The 8,322-nt window shown below is 36.8% G+C and overlaps 1 protein-coding gene across 1 annotated transcript in view; it reads left to right on the forward strand.

Annotated features, from left to right (window-relative positions):
* Window positions 1–8,322, forward strand: part of PLEKHH2 (pleckstrin homology, MyTH4 and FERM domain containing H2) — a 287,878-nt gene that overhangs the window by 176,006 nt on the left and 103,550 nt on the right. The gene's annotated exons all lie outside the window — the stretch shown is intronic.

Here is an 8,322-nt window from a genome sequence, read left to right on the forward strand (position 1 = left end):
GTTCTCTTTTGACTCTTTTGGAGAAGTCTTTGGAAGCACATAAAAATTTAATTTTTAGAAGGTCCCAATCATCTGGTTTCTCTTCTGCTGTTGTGCATTTTGAGTTATGTTTGATTATGGCTGCTTCTTGCCTGCATTTCTCCCATCTTAAAAAAAAAAAAAAAAATCTGTGTATTAGATGATATTAAGTATTTGTTGTTAATTTTGTTGGATATGTTGATGACTTGATGATTAAGGAAAAAAAGAACTTTTTACAAGTTTAATTTTCAGGGCTCAGGGACAGAGGAGTTGTCTTCCAGCCAGAGGATACATGATATCATATCTTCACAATGAGAAAAATCATGGAGCATTAAAGGCACAAAGTCCAACATGGCCTAAGATGCCCAGTGAGTGGTGTGGGAGAGGGCAGATTGTGTAAGCAGGGCCTAGGTCACAGCAAGATTTGCATTCCCTGGGTTCAAATTTTCCACAGTTAGAGTCTTCAGGGCAGGCTCTGCCTCAGCATCTACCTGAGCCACCCATTGGGGTAGGATTTGGACCTCAAGGTACTCTAATCCTCTATAGTTCACTGGGCTCTTCTCTGGTTCAGATGCTCCTCCACTTATGCACTATCACTTCTGTATTGGTTCTAAGACATTCATAAATCTCACACACACAAGGAGCCAGTTTCCAATAAAGAATCAAATTAGCTATGATTCAGAAGAGGGAATCAAAGACAACTGGATTTTATTCTGTGAGTATAAAATAAATTGGTTTCTATAACAGAACAAGCCAGAACCATCACAGAGTACAAGTCCCCTTTGTAAGAACATTGAGCTATTGTGCTATAAACCTTGACTGCCTGGAAAGGGCCAGAAAGCAGACTTTCTGGATAGATGAATTGTCCATATAGCTGAGATATTAAGCACTGCACACTTGACAAAAACAGTCTCTTTGATGGTATAGTCTATCCTGTACCATTAATCTGAAACCAATGACTATCATTCAGCATTTGTAGAAAAGATGCACAAGGGCCTCGCAATGGGGTGTATGCTATCATATATCTTGGCTCACAATGAATCCTTACATTCTTGGCTCCCACAGAAAACACTCTTCCTCTTCCTCCATCAAACACTATTTTTTTTGTCTGTCTTGTCTTACAGTTGTATATTTCATCTGTCACTTTTAGAAGACTATACATTGCTCAAAACAAAACAAATCTTAATCAGTTACAGATCCATACAGAAATAGTTACAGGTAAATTAACATGATATACATTAAAATATTCCAGAAAAAACTGAAAAATTTAATTTTTGACTAAGTCATGGGTACCTGGGTGATCGTTATATTATTCTCTCTACTCTTACTCATGTTTCAAAATTTTCATAATGAGAATTATATACAAATCTAACTTTAGAATGCATAAAGACCAAAAGTAAGAAAGACTATGCAAATATATCTGAGAATCTTGATGAAGTCATTGGTTTGTAACAAAATATAAAGGACTAAAATTGATTTGACAGGAAATAGAACAGGTCAGTATACCTTTCTGGATTAAATTGTGCATGTTTGGAAGTAGGTGCTTTCTTTTGTTATGTTAATGAAGTCATGCCAGAGTAAAGTGGATCCTAAACCTAATCACTATGAGTTACAGGGGGAAAAAAAAAAAAAAAGACATAAAGTCACACACGGGGAAGACAGAAACCAAGGAACTCACAGGGCTCCCAAGAAGGAGGGACCTCCTCCTAGAGCCACACCCTGAATTTCAACTTCTAGCTCCAGAACAGTGAGAAAATAAACTTCTTTTCTTTAAAGCAACCCACTTGTAGTATTTCTGTTATAGCAGCACTAGATAACAAAGACAGTACCAAACTTTATATATAATTCCAATGCTATTAAACTGTTCCAAAGCATAGAAGAAAAATTAAAATTTCTAAATTCTAGTATTTTTTTTTTAATTTTGAAATGTTTTAACTATGTAAGAATAAAGATATTATTGTAATGAAGCCCAATATAGCCATCATCCAGCTCCATGGTCATCAACACATGTTTACTTCTAGTTTTAGTAATATATTTTAAAAATTTTATTGTGGTAAAATAGGTATAACATAAAATTTGCCATTTTAACCATTTTTAAGTGTACAACTAAGTGACATTAATTATATTTGTATTGTTGTGCAACCATCACCACTATATATTTCCAAAAGATTTTCATCACCCTAACCAGTAACTCCTTTTTTCCTTTTTTCCCATCCCCAAGGAAGGTTGGGCAATCCTACTTCCGTAGTGATACTGCCTCGGAAACCCAAGGAGGGGTCGCTATGAGTCAGGGCTGACTTGACGGCACATAACAACAACAACAACAACAGTCACACTGCTGTGGAGTTGGATCCGATTCATAGCGATCCTTTCTTGGGTTTCCAAGGCAGTATCACTAGGGAAGTAGATTGCCCAACCTTCCTTCCGAGAGTGGCTGGTGGGTTTGAACCACAAGCCTTCTGGTTAGCAGTCAAATGCCTCAGGCACTACGCCACCAGAGCTCCCAGCATGTTTAATTTTGTTTTATCTGCCCACCTCACACGGGACTATTTTGAAGTAATTCTCAATCATCATCACCAAATTATCTTTGTAAGTCAGTGTAACTTTGACACAAAACCTCAGCAAAAATTCTACAAAATAGAGTATACTTCATACAAAAACAAATAAAATATTACTAAACAGAATCCTGCAGCATTAAGAATATAAAGATATTGAACCACAACTAAAAGGTATTTATTTATTCCAGAAAATCATAATGGCTAAATATTAGGAAATCTATTAATATTATTATATTAATAGACCCAAGAAATCATATAATTATCCCAATAGATGTTAAAAAGGCATTTAACAAATTCAACATTCATAAAATACCAAGTGATAAATACCTCATTAACAAAATAACATATTTCTGTCTTATATAAAAGCAAGCACCATGCATTATGGGGAATTCTAAAAACATTCTCACTAAAATAAGGAATAAGACAAGTATAACCACTTCTCCATTATTAATATTTTTTAATAACTGAAGGCAGCTGCACAAATTGATGTAAAATTTACATGCAGTTTATTTCCATTATCATTTAACATTCTATTAGAGGTATTTCCCCTGATGCAATTAGGCAGTGAAAAGAAATTAGAGGTGTACAAGTTGTAAATGAAGATATAAAACATCACTATTTACAGATAATTGCATATTTAAAAATCCAAAAGAACAAACTAAGAAACTACTATAAACAAAAAGAATTAACTAATGGGGTACACAATTAACAAGCAGAAACCAAAAGTTTTTATATGCACAGACAGCAACTAGTTAAAAGATTAAAAGAAGAACTCATACTTTTGGTCATGATGGAGTAACAGAGACTAGATTTACTGTCCCTTAAACTGTCAGGTGCAATGGTTAAGTGCCAACTGCTCACTGAAAGGTCTGTGCTTTGAACCCATCAACTGCTCTATGGGAGAATAATGAGTCAGTCTGCTTTTGTAAATATTTATACCCTTGGAAACCCTGTGGTGCAGTTCTCTGTCCTTCAGGTTCACTTTCAGTTGTAATCAACTCAATGGCAGTGGGTTGGGTTTGGTTATTGAAACAGCTTAAAAACAACAACAACAAAAAAAAATTGTGAACCAATAGTTTCTATACATTGAACAACAGGCAATGCAAAACAGTAATCTTCATAGAAATAAATTAAATGAGCCTTATGATTGCTGAAGTTTACTACCTGGAGAGTTTCAAGACAGCAGTGCAGGGAAGGGGAGCACAAACAGAGCCTGGCAGTGGTCCTGAGTTGCAAAGAGTTTCAGGAGGCCAAAGCAGTTAGAATCCACATGGCAAAGAGGAGCAAGGTGAAGACAGAAAGCTCCAGCGGTCTGAAGAGGGCTTCCCTCTAATTTTCAGCTGAGGCTGATAACCATATGTATGTGAGCAAAGTATCCAAGACTGGGGAAGGGAACAGGAAAGAAAAATTACTGGTGCACACACACAGCTGGAAATAGTTCACGTTCCCATCAGCCAGAGTGAAAAGAGCTCCTGACACTAGGCATCAAGTAGAGTAGTCAGAAGGTTATTGCTTCAGTAATGGGGCCAAAAATAGTCCTAGACTGAAAGCTGCTCTGGCTTACCCTGACAAAACAAAAGCAAGTCTTGAAAGAATCAAACTGCTTTCAAGTAATACCAGAACAAACTCAAACACATTTAAAGAAAACAAACAAAAATCCACTACTCAACAATGTAAAATTCACAGTTTATGGCATCCAATAAAAAATCTGACTGTGGAACAGATCATCAGTTGCTCATTTGCAAGTTCACATTGAAGCTAAAGAAAATAAAAACAAGTCCAAGAGAGCCAAAATAGGATCTTGATGTTATCACACCTGAATTCAGAGATCATCTGAAGAATAGATTTGACTCATTAAACACCAATGATCAAACACCAGATGAGTTGTGAATAGACAGCAAGAACATCATACACGAAGAAAGCAAAAGGTCATTAAAAAGACAGAAAAGGAAGAAAAGACAAAAATGGATGTCAGGAGAGACTCTGAAACTCTTGGATGGAGAGTAGCTAGAACCCATCGACGAAATGACAGAAGAGCTCAATAGAAGATTTTAAAGGGCAGCTTGAGAAGACAAAGTAAAGTATTATAATGAAATGTGCAAAGGACTGGAATAAGAAACCTAAATGGGAAGAACATGCTCAGCATTTCTCATGCTGAAAGAACTGAAGAAAAAAATCAAGCCTTGAGTTGCAATTCTAAAGGATTCTGTGGGCAAAATGTTGAATGATGCAGGAAGCATCAAAAGAAGATGGAAGAAATGCACAGACTCTACCAAAAAGAACTGGTCAATTTTCAACCATTTCATATGATTAACATCCAATGGTACTGAAGGAAAAAGGCCAAGCAATGCTAAAGGAAATGGTGAAAAACAAGACTCCAGGAATTGATGGAATACCCATTGAGATGTTTCAAAAAATTTATGTGGTGCTGGAGGCACTCACTTGTTTATGCCAAGAAATTTGTAAGCTACCTCCCTGGCCCCCTTATCGGAAGGCATCCATGTTTGTGCCCATTCCAAAGAAAGGTGATCAACAGAATGCAGAAATTATTGAACAATATAATAGATACCATGTGCAAGTAAAATTCTGCTGCAGATAATCCAAAAATTGTTGTAGCAGTACATCAACAGAATTTCCAGAAATTGAAGCCAGATACCGAAGAGGGCATGGAATGAGGGATATCACTGTTGATATCAGATGGATCTTGGCTGACAGCAAATAACACTAGAAAGATGTTTACTTGTGTTTTATTGACTATCCAAAGGCATATGACTGTGTGGATCATAACAAATTATGGATAAGAATGCAAAGAATGGGAATTCCAGAACACTTAATTGTGCTCATGAGGATCCTGTACATAGAACCAAGAGGCTGTTGTTAGAACAGAACAAGGGAATACTGCATGGTTTAAAGTTAGGAAGGATATGCGTCAGGGTTGTATCCATACTTACTCAGTCTGTATGCTGAGCTGGACTATATGAAGAGAAATGAGGCATCAGGACTGGAGGAAGACTCATTCACAAACTGTGGTGTGCAGATGACACAACCTTGCTTGCAAAAAAGTGAAGATGACTTGAAGCAGTTGCTGATGAAGATCAAAAACTACAGTCTTCTATATGGATTACACCTCAATTATTATTCTTTATGCTAATGCTAAACTTCATACTTAATGTCAACTTCTCTTAATTCAAGTGCATGATGGGATATTAGCCTCTTTATATGATACATTAAACAAGTGATACTTAACTATTCTTATTTACAGTAAGTTTCAAAATACATGCCATATTGACATAAAGGACAACTAAATGAATATGCAGTATATCCAATGTAACAGTGAAGAATAAAAGTAAACTTATAAATATAGAGGCACCCCAAAAGATGTCAAAGGTCACTCACTCCCATGTTTTCTTACTCATCATAAGCATCTGCTGAATGAATGAAGAACCAAGCAGATGTTCACTTAGGGCCAATTTTTCTTAATTTACACAAAATATGAATAACCCTGGTGATCTAGCTTGTCAGTCTATAGAATAGAAGATAGAAGAATAAAAGTTATGGGAGGAGGAGCCATTCCATTACTAGGTGTATATCCTAAAGAAGTGAGAGCCAGGACAAGAACAGATATATGCACACATATGTTCATCGCAGCACTATTTATAATAGCCAAAAGATGGAAACAACCTAGGTGCCCATCAGCAGAAGAATGGATAACCAAACTATGGTGCATACACATAATGGAATACTATGCAACCCTAAAGAATAATGTAGAATCTCCAAAACCCCAAATAATGTGGATGAACTTGGAGGACATTATGCTGAGTGAAATAAGTCAATCACAGAAGGACAAATATATTATTAGTCCAGTAATGTAAAATGTCAAGGAAAGACCTTCTAAAACTTAAATTTTTATGTGCTTCCAAAGACTTCTCCAAAAGAGTCAAAAGACAATCTACAAATTGGGAAAAAATATTTGGTAAGCACATATCTGACAAGGGACTTATCTCTAGAATTTATAGAAAACTCCAACACCTCAATAACAAAAAGACAGACTATCCAATTTAAAAATTGGCACAAGACATGAACAGACACTTCACCAAGGAGGATATTCAAGTAGCCAACAAACATATGAAGAAAATGCTCACAATCATTAGCTATTAGAGAGATGCAAATCAAAACAACAATGAGATACCATCTTGCTCCAGCACTAGTAGCAAAGTTCAACAAGACAGAAATAACAAATGCTGGTGAGGTTGTGGAGAGACTGGAACTCTGATACACTGCTGGTAGGACTGTTAAATGGTACAACCAATGTGGAAAGCAGTATGGTGATTCCTTCAAAAGTTAGAACTAGAAATACCATTTGACCCAGCCATTCCTTACTAGGTATATTTCCTAAAGAAGTGAGACCCGTGACAAGAACAGACATATGCACACCCATGTTCATCACCTAGGAAACAACCTAGGTGTCCATCAACTGAGGAATGGATAACCAAACTATGGTACATACATAAAATGGAATACTATGCAATGCTAAAGAATAATGTAGAATCTGGAAAACACCACGTAACGTGGATGAACTTGGAGGACATTGTGCTGAGTGAAAAAAGTCAATCACAGAAGAACAAATACTGCATTAGTCTGTCATTGTAAAAGCCCAGGAAAGGTTTATCTATGGAAAGAAATTTTCTTTGTTGGTTACCAAGGGTGGGAGGAGAGGGGAGGGAACACTGTTAGATAGATAGAGATAAGTATTTATTTGGGTGAAGAGAAGGGCAGTGTACCAAATGTGAGTTATCAATATGGTGGCATTGAGGAAGAGAAAGACAGAGAGAGGTACATGGAGGTACAAACAACAAAAATGAACCCTTTTGCACATACAGTACTACAATGTCAGTGAAGGCAAACATGGTTATATGGGTGATTAGATGGGTGGACAGGCTGAACTAGTAGGTATCTCTATGAAGTGGGAAGTGTACCCAAGACCATGTATAGAGTTGGCAGACAACGGTCCTATAAGTTTATGTGTATGATCTGAATTCCCAGATGTATAGTAGAGCTGACAGGGGGCAAGGATGTAGTCACTGCTTGATCACAGCCAGCTACCAAGAGGGACTGAGTAGTTGAACCTGTGGGCTCAGGACCATAGTCTCAGGGGACATCATGCTCAACTGGCATAACATACTACACAGAACATTGTTCCACCTCCTACTTTGGCGAGTAGTGACTGGAATCTTAAAAGCTTGCAAGCTGCAATCTAGATGCAACAATGGGTCTCTTCTCGTCCAGGCCAAAGAAGAATGAAGAAAACCAAAGATTCATGGAAACAATTAGTCCTAGCGACTGGTACATCATCCAAATTGCAGCCTATACGACTATGAGACCAAAATAACTAGATGGTTCCCAGCTACCACTGTCAACCACTTGGAAGGGGATCTATGTAGGAGATCCTGGTCAGAGAGGGAGGCCAATGTGCAACAAAAGTCAAAATCAGCTATAGAAAAAAATCAACAAGACCAAAAGTTGTTTTTTTGAAAAGATCAATAAAATTGACAAACCACTGGCAAATTTAACAAAGGAAAAGAGGGAGAGAATATAAATAAAATGAATAAGAAATGAAATGGGTTACATCACAACAGAACCAAATGAAATATAAAGGATAATATCAGGATACTATGAAGAACTGTATTCCAACGAATTTGAAAATCTGGAAGAAATGGACAAATTTCTAGAAACACACCACTTACCT

This window comes from Orycteropus afer, unplaced genomic scaffold, assembly GCF_000298275.1.
Source record: "Orycteropus afer afer isolate SDZICR_OR568_19922 unplaced genomic scaffold, OryAfe1.0 scaffold00124, whole genome shotgun sequence".
NCBI lineage: Eukaryota > Metazoa > Chordata > Mammalia > Tubulidentata > Orycteropodidae > Orycteropus > Orycteropus afer.